Source organism: Lolium rigidum, chromosome 2, assembly GCF_022539505.1.
Source record: "Lolium rigidum isolate FL_2022 chromosome 2, APGP_CSIRO_Lrig_0.1, whole genome shotgun sequence".
NCBI lineage: Eukaryota > Viridiplantae > Streptophyta > Magnoliopsida > Poales > Poaceae > Lolium > Lolium rigidum.
This window is the reverse complement of record NC_061509.1, coordinates 47,581,834-47,592,840: the sequence shown is the minus strand read 5'-3', so window position 1 is coordinate 47,592,840 and position 11,007 is coordinate 47,581,834. Positions and strand designations below refer to the sequence as shown.

Sequence of the window (11,007 nt, the reverse complement as noted above, 5' to 3'; positions counted from 1 at the left end):
ATACCTTTACTTTGATTTATTGCTTTATGAGTTAACTCTTATGCAAGACTTATTGATGCTTGTCTTGAAAGTACTATTCATGAAAAGTCTTTGCTTTATGATTCATTTGTTTACTCATGTCATTACCATTGTCTTGATCGCTGCATTCATTACATATGCTTACAATAGTATGATCAAGATTATGTTGGTAGCATGTCACTTAAGAAATTATCTTTGTTATCATTTACCTACTCGAGGGCGAGTAGGAACTAAGCTTGGGGATGCTTGATACGTCTCAAACGTATCTATAATTTCTTATGTTCCATGCTACTTTTATGATGATACTTACATGTTTTATACACACTTTACATCGTTTTGATGCGTTTTCCGGAACTAACCTATTGACGAGATGCCGAAGGGCCGGATGCTGTTTTCTCGCTGTTTTTGGTTTCAGAAATCCTAGAAAGGAAATATTCTCGGAATCGGACGAAATCAACGCCCAACATCCTATTTTTCCCGGAAGCTTCCGGAGCACCGAAGAAGGGCCGAGAGGGGAGCCGGGGGGCCCCACCCCACGGGGCGGCGCGCGCCAAGGGGGGCCGTGCCCCCTAGTGTGTGGGCCCCCCGTGGCCCCTCCGACTCCGCCTCTTCGCCTATTTAGTCGTCCCTGACCTAAATCCTCGAGCCCGTTCGACGAAACCAGAGAAAACCTTCCAGAGCCGCCGCCATCGCGAAACTCCAATTCGGGGGACAGAAGTCTCTGTTCCGGCGCCCTGCCGGGACGGGGAATTGCCCCCGGAGTCATCTCCACCGCCGTCTCCACCGCCATCTTCACCGCCATCGCTGTCTCCATGATGAGGAGGGAGTAATTCACCCCGGGCTGAGGGCTCCGCTGTAGCTATGTGGTTCATCTCTCTCTTTATGTGATCTAGTTGAATATCATCTATGTGCCACTCTAGTGATGTTATTAAAGTACTATATTCCTCCTCCACGGTGTAATGGTGACAGTGTGTGCATCGTGTAGTACTTGGCGTAGGTTATGATTGTGATCTCTTGTAGATTGTGAAGTTAACTATTGCTATGATAGTATTGATGTGATCTATGCCTCCTTCATAGTGTGATGGTGACAGTGTGCATGCTATGTTAGTTCTTGGTGTAATTGTGTTGATCTATTTTGCACTCTAAGGTTATTTAAACATGAATATCGAATATTGTGGAGCTTGTTAACTCCGGCATTGAGGGTTCGTGTAATCCTACACAATTAGTGGTGTTCATCATCCAACAACAGAGTGTAGAGTGGTTTTATTATGTGATCATTGTTGAGAGTGTCCACTAGTGAAAGCAGGATCCCTAGGCCTTGCTTCCAAGCATCGAATCTCCGTTTGTTTACTATTTTGTTGCATGTTTACTCGCTGCCATATTTTATTCAGATTGCTATTACCACTCATATACATCCATACTACTTGTATTTCACTATCTCTTCGCCGAACTAGTGCACCTATACATCTGACAAGTGTATTTGGTGTGTTGGGGACACAAGAGACTTCTTGCTTTGTGATTGCGGGGTTGCTTGAGAGGGATATCTTTGACCTCTTCCTCCCTGAGTTCGATAAACCTTGGGTGATCCACTTAAGGGAAACTTGCTGCTGTTCTACAAACCTCTGCTCTTGGAGGCCCAACACTGTCTACAGGAATAGAAGCGTGCGTAGACATCAAGGGGGCAGGGGGTGCACCCAACCCTAGCCACCACTTCTGGCCGCCCCTCTCCTCCTCCATATGCTGCTCTGGCTTAGGCGAAGCCCTGCAGTTTTTCCTCCTCCACCACCACCACCACGCCGTCGTGCTGCTGGAATTCGGAGGAGATCTACCACACCTCCGCTGCCCTCTGGAACGGGGAGAGGAAGGGATTCATCGACACCGTACGCGCGACCGAGTATGGAAGTGCTGCCGGATTGCAGCACCGGGGACGATCGTCTACACCAACAACGAGATCTAATCTCGTAGGCTTTGGAAATCTTCGAGGGTTAGTCTCATATCAATCTCGTTGCTCCGATCTTGTAGATTAGATCTTGGATGTTCCATAGATTAGATCTTGGATTTATTCGTCTTGCGGTAGGAAATTTTTTGTTTTCTATGCTACGAACCCCATCAGGGAGATCTGAGGCTTTTGGTGTTTCTAACAATGGAGTGTGAGAGAGAGAGCTCAAGAACAGCTTGTAGTGTAGTGCCTACCCTTTCAGAGGTAGGAGAAGGGCTATTTATAGTGTCACTTGAAATATGACCGTTGCCCACTTGACACATCAGCAGATTCCTCGAGAAACCCGGTCAACCGGATTTGGCGCCGGGTAGGCCGGCGCACGGGCCGGTCCGACCGGGCCTGCGACCGGACCGGCCGGTTTCGACCATAGCTGGGACCGGGTCTCGACCGGATCATCTTCTTTGGCTACTGGATCACGCCCGGTTGGCACAAGTGCTGGGGCCGGTCGGCACCGGGGCGGCCGGTCCTCCGTCTGGTCCGACCGGACCTGAGACCGGACCGGCCGGTCCAGACCGGGCCTGTGACCGGACCCTGACCGGACCAGCGCCCCAACCTTACTGGATCTGCCCGGTTGGCACAAGCGCTGGGGCCGGTCGGCGCCGGGCTGGCCGGTGCCAGGGCCGGTCTGACCGGGCCAGGGACCGGCCATGCTCTGGAAAACCCTTCTTGATTTTTAATCGAAGTGGGGGGTCGCCCATTGCCTTCTTGTTCCATTGATACACCATTATACCTCTTTGGCTAATACCTGGGAATAATCTTGTAGACATGTAGTAGTCCAAATACTCTAGCACGGTGTCATAGTTACCAAAATAATGGATAAGGGTAAAATACCCTTACAATAACACGCCGTTAAGAAGGCTTCATCCCAATACCGTAGAGGGACGGAGGCGTGAGCGAGCAAGGCAAGGCCCGTCTCGACGAGGTGGTGATGCTTACGTTCCGCAACACCATTTTTTTGGGACGTATGGGGGCAGGACACACGGTGGGAGATGCCCGTGTGCTGAAAATACCGGTGGAGCTTGTGATACTCGCCCCCCCCCCCAGTCTGACTGAACCACCTTGATTTTGGTGCTCAAAAGGCGTTCAACATGGGCCTGGAAGGTGTAGAAGACCTACTCAACATCAGACTTGTGTTTGAGGAGATAAATCCAGCAAAAACGAGAGTAGTCATCAATAAAACTAACATAGTATTTGAAACCTCCGGAGGAGGCAATAGCAGGACCCCAAACATCAGAGTGGATCAATTCAAGAGGCATAGTGGAAACACGATGAGATGCAGTATAAGATAATTGATGACTCTTTGCACGCTGGCAAGCATCACAAACCAACACAGTATTGTCTGACGAAGAACAAGATAAATTATTTTCCCTAACAAGAGTTTGCACTATTTTATTTGTAGGATGACCTAAACGCTGATGCCATTGCGCGGATGTGGTCTTGGTGCTGGAGAGAGCATGGCGAAACGACGATGACGAAGCTCGACTAAAGGGAACTGGGTAGAGACCGCCCTCACTTCTACCGAGAAGAAGAAGTTTCATCGTGGCCTTGTCCTTAACACAGAAAAAGTCACATTGAAATTCCACAAAGACATAATTATCGGAAACTGGATGATTATACAGAAAGAAGATCTTTGTGGATGTTTGGAACATGCAAGATATTTTTCAAACGTAGGGAAGAACCGGCTAAGGTTGAATGACCAATGTGAGAAATTGACAAACCTGCACCATTGGATACTTGCACGTGATCCTTTCCGCCGTATCGTTCGGCCATGTGGAGGCGCTCGAGATGACTGGTCAGGTGGTCCGTCGCCCCCCGTGTCCATGTGCCAGTGGGAGTCATTGGAGCTGGTGGACGCCGAGTTGCCGGAGCGCTGACGTGGAGGCGCAAACTCAGGGTTGAAGCGGTTGCGGCAGTCGCTCGCCTCATGCTCCCAGTATGAGCACAGTTGGCATTGTGGCCGCTGCTTCTGCGGCTGTTGCCGCCGCCGTTGTACTGGCGGCGATCGCCCCCACCGTAATTGTCGTTGGAGCGGTTGTTGTTGCCGCCCCCACCGTAGTTGTTGCTGCCGCCGTTGTTCTGGCGGCGATCACCACCAGCGCCTTGACCGGTGCCGGGGCGCCCAGGGTTGTTGTCGTAGGGGCGCTGCTGCAACGGCTGGCCGGCGGCGGGGAAGGAGCCAGGGCGTGATACTGCGTTTGCAGAGGAGGACCAGTCATCGGTCTGGTTCTGACCCGCACAGAGGGACTCAAAACTGAGCACGTGCGAGTAGAAGTCCGCGAGAGAGTCAGCGCGGTTGTCGCGGATCATGGAGGCCGCGAGGGGGTTGAAGTCGGAGCCCAACCCTGTGATCATGTAGTCGATGATCTCATCGTCCTTGAGTGGTGATCCGGCTGCGGCCATGGTGTCCGCCAGGACCTTGACCTTGTTCATGTACTCGCCGGCGGTCATGTCGTTCTTCCGCAGAGATTGAATCTGCCGACGGATGTGCCGAATATTGGCACGGTTCTGGGCGCCAAACATGGCGTGGACTGCTTCCCACACCGTGGCGGCCGTAGTCCTGCCGATCATCTGGCAGGCGATGTCCTCGTCCATGGACGAGAGGAGTAGCCCTAGGACACGCTGGTCCTGTGTCCACCACGTGGCGTAGGCGGGGTTTGCCACGGTGACTGCAGCGTCACCAGTGCCTTCGACGATGGTCTTCGCCGGCGCAGCTGTAGTGCCATCGAGATAGCCGTGAAGTCCCGCCCCGGAGAGATTTGGGAGCGAGAGAGTGCGCCACAGCATGAAGTTGCTCCGATTGAGACGCACTGCCGGTGGTGGAACGGAGATGGTGACGGCGGCGGTGGTGGTGGCACTGGGCGGTGCGAGGAGAGGGCCGAGGGCCTTGGAGGTTTGAGCGGAGGAGCTCATGGCGGCGGCGGCGGCGGAAGAGAGAGGGCCGAGATCGGCTCGGCTCTGATACCAAGTTTGAGAATAGGTTTAGGGTTTCGTGGTGTATCTCCACCACGTGATCAGCTTTATTTATATAGTCATCAACAGATTACAATACATGTATAAATACACCTATACAGACCGTATTTAACATATACTACTCAATGCTGACTTCCGCATAAATTTAACTACCACGCACAGCTAGCCTTGAGTGCTTGCCCCGTGATAATGATGTAACTCGATTCTGTTGTGCTGATTGTTTCCTCATCATATTCATGGATTTCAAATTTGGTCAGAGGAACTGTTTGTACGAAGCTACGAATCTGATGAAAATCAAGATATAAAACGCTACAAAAAAAATTGCGAAAATAAAACACTACAATTGGACATGAAACCTCCAGAAAGAAGAGATGCCGATTGTCAGGCACATATATTGGTGGAATGATATTTCCAGAATGCATTGAGGGTGCACCCTGACCAGCACCCTCCATTAACAACTTCAAGTCATAAGCACATGAAAAAGAAGTGGGCTCAGCCTGAAGAGGGATCTTTTGCTCTATCCACATAACAAAACATAAATTTGGCAACTAGGTTCTGATGGCCACATTGTGTTTTGAAGAGCTGATTTAGTGACTGGTGAATATTTCTTTAGTGACTGATGAAGTATTTCTTGACTTAATAAATGGTCATACTAGATATTTGCAAAAATACCTATGAAAACTGAAAATCCCCTTAAAATTAAAAAATTTATGTGGTTTCTAAGTAATAAGATTTTGTTAACTAAGGATAATTTGGCAAAGTGGAACTAGAATGTCCGTCAGAAATATTGCTATTGTGATGCAAATGAAACAGTGGATCACCTTTTCCTTTCGTGTCCTTTTGCAAATGTTATTTGGCGCATGATATTCTTTACTTATAACATTCCACCGTCTGCAAATATTAACTGGTTGAATGGTGTACAAAAAATGGACAAAGCTCGCATTCGTATTGGCGTTTCGACTATTTGTTGGTCCATGTGGACATGCCGGAATGATATGATTTTTAACAGACAAAAGGGAACTAATTTTTTGCAGGTTATTCTTCGGCCATGTATTGGATACAGCTATGGGCAATGTACTCCCTGAGAACCAGCGGGACATTATGGATATTGGTGCAACCGGCTCCTCATGATTACATAGGACTGCTATTTTCAGGCTACTGGGTGACGTTATACTAGGAGAATTCAAGATGGATAGTTCCTTGTTGCTTTTTATGTTTCGCTGGTTGATACATGTCTCAACTATAGCTTTTCCATGATTGTAAGACTTATAAATATTTGATACTTTGTTTTAAATAAATGGCTATGTGTATCTATTGATGCAGAGGCCGGGGCAAAGTTTCCATATCGAAAAAAATGGTTATCCATGGAATGAGCATACTCGGATAATATGTTGTCTTTGGTTGGCTGATCGAGACTTCAGCAATATCATCCGGACAAGATGCAAATACACTTGTTATTTCTATTTTGGCTAACAATCCTTTTTACTGGGAGGAGCCGATGGTTCCTGGTGTGCGGCATGGCCAATACGGTAGAGCCCCGAGAGGACCGCACTATCCTGATCATGAAGGTGTGGGACGGCAGGATCTAGAAGACGATGTGCACGACGAAAGATCTGCACTTCATTTGGGTCGGCTGCTGCCGACGCACCTTGGAGGCAGGCTAGTTTATCTCCTTGCTGAGCTACTTAGATTGCTCCAGCACCCTTGAGTATTAAGTTCTTTTCAGCTACGGATTGTGCATAAGCCACTTCCATTTGAGCTGTCTAGAGAAACTGTGGTGAATTTAAGTTCATGAGAAGCTGGAGTCCAGTTTTTTTTAGCTTCCGCTGTCCTAGCTTATTGTATGAGTTGTACCATGAAATTTCCGTAATACCCTAGAGATCATTTTATGTTATAACTTAACAAAGATTACATATGAGCACAATTCAATTAGAATATGCTTCGTGCCATCATTTTAATATCAACAACATGCAAATTCTACGCGCTACAAGCAAGCTGACGGTACATATAAAAAAAAGCATCAATTCTAAACGCTCACATCTGAGATCAAGACTACAAAATATCACATCGATCTTGACTAGTATCATCAGAACTTGGCTTGTAGACTTCACGTAGAGTACTTCTCCGTCTTATTTACTTGAAACCTCTGCTTGGTGTCGTGCAGGTCAGGGGATTAGCAGAGGCGAATCAACTCGCTTTTGTCGGACTGGAACAGGAGGAATAAGCAGTACCTTTGCTCGTGCTCGGCCAGTGCAGGTCAACCGGCCGGAGCTTGAGCAGTGGAGACTATGGCTTGAGGAAGCCGTCGGAGGAAGCAGCACCGGTCTAAGGCGTAAGAGAACTGTACCTTGCCGTCCGTGGAGTCGTTATTGCCCTTCAGCAGGCGGGCGTTGAGGTGGGCGGCGGCGGGAGAACTAGTTTAGCCGGAGGCAGATCGCCGGCGGAACGGCCGCACCAAATCAAGCCCAGGTCAGCGATCTCGAGGCGGCTCGATCCAGGCCGACGAGATGGGGTGGCCACGGCCTATCCTTCCACCATGGACTCGGAACGGGGGCAGCACCAGGAAGGATCTGGCGGCGGCGCAGGAGGCTGGGAGACGGCTGGGCAGGGGGCAGGAAGGCCGCGGCCGGAGTGGTGAGAGGAAGCGGCGGCGCTCACGGGCGAAACCATATCTTTTTTTTTTTTTTGAACAAGGTTAGGGTGCTGAGCACCCTAGATTTTCATTACTCATAGACATTGTACTGATACGATCGTTGGTCCTGCCAATCTTAGTCTGTTTATTGCTACAGAGACAGGACACGAGAAAGCTGTATGAGTAGAGTTGCTGCATGAGCATAGAGGTGTAGCTACAGGTAGAGTTTTTGCCTTTTGAGCATAGTGATGGGCTATAGCATTGAGAGATCTGTTTATGTGGAAGATGCTTGGTCTCAGAAGCTGCAAGTCTTCCTGAAATTGTACAGCTTGCCTCCTGATCTCCCAGAGAACATTTGGATCTGCTCCACCACGGGTCTGCACTGCGTTTGCTAATCCCAGATTATCTGTGAAGAAGTAAGGATCCTGCAAAATAAGAGATGAAACAATACTGGCTGCAATAAGAAGTCCCTCCGCCTCTGCCTGCAAAGGTGTTGCAACTGGCACTGTCTTGGCTGAAATGAAAACATTAGTGGTGTGCTGTCCTTGCTTCCAAGTAATATGAATTCCAACTCCAGCTTTGGATGGCTGTCCATTGGGTCTTTTCTTCCAAGCTGCATCAACAAAAATTCTTGGACCAGTATATAATAGATGTGAGGGAGTTTCATTTGTTTTTGGTGCAGAACTTGGATGTTTATGAATTTGGAGGCTGTTAATCAAACCATTTGCTCTAATGATTACCTGATTAGGCTGACCTTCTAGATTGTTGAATAATTTTTCATTTCTCATTTTCCAAAGGCACCACAGGAATGTGAAAATATTTGTAATGCTTATGTGAGGGTGGTTTAAGGCTAGGAGCTGCAAAACAATTGTGTGGAAATTCTAAGCATTTTGAGTTATCATATCCATCCTAAGATACCAGGGTGACTGGAACCAAGCAGCTCTAGCAAACGTGCAAGTGAAGAACAAATGAATGTCATTTTCTTGAAGTCCACATCTGCAGCAAATGTTAGAAATATGTCTAGAATACCTTGATGCTCTTTCTCCTGTGGGAATGGCTCTTCTTATAATTCTCCAAGCAAATGTTTTGATTCGAGGCAGTATGTCCTTGTTGTTCCAAACTTTGTTTAGTAGGCTTAGCGCTTCATCATCAGGTGGAACTGGCTTTGCATCAAACAGATACTGCAGACAGGCTTTATAAGCAGCTTTAGTATTACATTTTCCATTTGGGGTCAGCTTCCAACAAAGAATGTCTGGCTCATCATAAGGAATAATATTGACTTCTTTAATAGCATTTGCAGTGCGCCTTTGAAAAAGAGAATCAATGAGTTGAGTATTCCATCTTTTTGTTTGAGGAATCCAAAGATCCTTGACTTGTGCTGGGTAAGAAAAATGAGAGTCTTGGATAATCAGGTCATCATAGATGTTTTCCCAAGCTGTGCACCAAGGTGAGATCCAGATTGAAATGCTACCTTGAGAGATTTGATAGAAAGAATTTTCCTGAAGAATAGGTAGAGTTTTTATGACTGAGGTCCAGTAGGCTGACTTAGGAACATTTGGTTTAGCTCTCCATATAGAAGTGTCATGAAAGTATTTGGATTTGAGAATTTGGTAAACATGACTTTGGGGATTTTCTGCTATTCTCCAAATGGAAGAGAGAATAAGAGCATGGTTTACAGCATTAAGGTTTCTGATTCCCAGACCACCATCTTTAATAGGGGCACATATATTTTTCCATGCAGCAAGACATAAGGGTTTATGATCGGGATCAGAGTTGATGCCAGTCCACCAAAAATTTCTCAGAATGGCTGTAAGTTTAGTGTGAAATTTCTTTGAGAAAATGATATTGGACATGTAATACACTGGGATGGAGGAGAAAACAGATTTAATCAGTTCTAGCCTTGCAGCATGAGAGAGAGATTTAGCTTTGTATGTTGAAAGTCTTGACTTGAATTTAGCTAGAACAAAATTGTAAGCCTCAGATCTATTTTTTGATGGAAGAATTAGAGGGTGCCCCAGGTGAATAAAACTTTCATTTATGTCAGAGACTGGAAAATTAGTTTTCAGAAGATCTCTAGTATTATTGTCCACTGATTTACTGAAAACAATACCTGATTTAGTCCAATTTGGTATTTGTCCTGATTGATGGCAGAAACTGTGGAGAATGTTTTTAATATTTGATGCTTCCTGTTGAGTTGCATTGCCACAAATCAATAAGTCATCTGCAAAAAGGAGTGAGTGAATTGGAGGACAGTTTGGCCCTAGAATTATACCATGCAAATTTGTTTGAGTAAGATTAAGTTGAAGCTGTATGGACAGCTCATTAATGGCTAGGACAAACAGATAGGGAGAAATAGGACAACCCTGCCTGACCCCTCTTGAGCTGATAAAATTGTCATATGATTGGCCATTGATAATAACCGAAAAAGAGGGGGTGGAAATGCAAGTGTGGATGAGATTGATGAAATGTGCAGGCAACCCTTTACGAGCAAGGGCTAGTAGAATGAAGTTCCATTCCAGTCTATCAAAAGCTTTGGCTAGGTCTATTTTTAGCATGAAGGCTTTTTTATTCCAGGAAGAAAGTTGGAAGGAATGAGTGATTTCTTGGGCTATAATAATGTTGTCACTAATTCTTCTCCCTTCAATAAAAGCTTGTTGAGAAGGATGAATATGGTCAGGCAGATGAGGTTTTAGCCTATTTGCTAGACATTTAGTGATGATTTTATAAATAACATTGCAAAGGCTTATAGGTCTGTAATCTGCTGGCACCTGAGAGATAAGCTTTTTTGGAATAAGAGCAATATGAGTTTTATTTGATTGAGGAGGTAAGACACCAGTGTTGAAGAAATTATGAATGATGGCTTGCACATCATCTCCTATCCAATCCCAAGTAGCCAGATAAAATTCAACATTAAAACCATCAGGGCCTGGGGAAGCATTTCTTTTCATACCTTTGAGAGTATCCCATATTTCTTCTTTTGTAGGGATGGAGTCTGTAAAATCATTACTTTGGGGAGGAATGGTCTGGACTCTGTGACTCCCTTGTTGTGTTGTTTGTGATGCAAATATTGATCTGAAATAGAGAACAAAGGTATTTGCAATCTGGTGAGGCATGAAGTGAGTTACATTTTGTTCATCTTTTATGGACATGATTGAATTTCTTCTTCTTCTTGCAACTGCTCTATGAAAGAAAGCAGTGTTTCTGTCTCCATCTTTTGCCCAACTTTTCTTTGCTCTCTGCACATAAAAGTCATTTAGCTTTGTGATTGTTTGCTCATACCTGGTGGTTAGCTGTTGTTCCTTGGAAAGATCCTGCTGGCTTGGTGGAGTACTTTGGCACTTCAAAATATTTGCTTCCAGCTCTTTTAATTCTTCCTGTAAAGGCTTTT

At 46.2% G+C, this 11,007-nt stretch overlaps 1 non-coding gene across 1 annotated transcript; it reads right to left on the bottom strand.

The window, feature by feature from the left end:
* Positions 1-4,260: 4,260 nt before the first annotated feature.
* LOC124693878 lies at positions 4,261-4,399 on the bottom strand. The gene has a single exon (XR_007000324.1). It is a non-coding gene; the product is annotated as a small nucleolar RNA Z247 (small nucleolar RNA).
* Between the last annotated feature and the right edge of the window lie 6,608 nt (positions 4,400-11,007).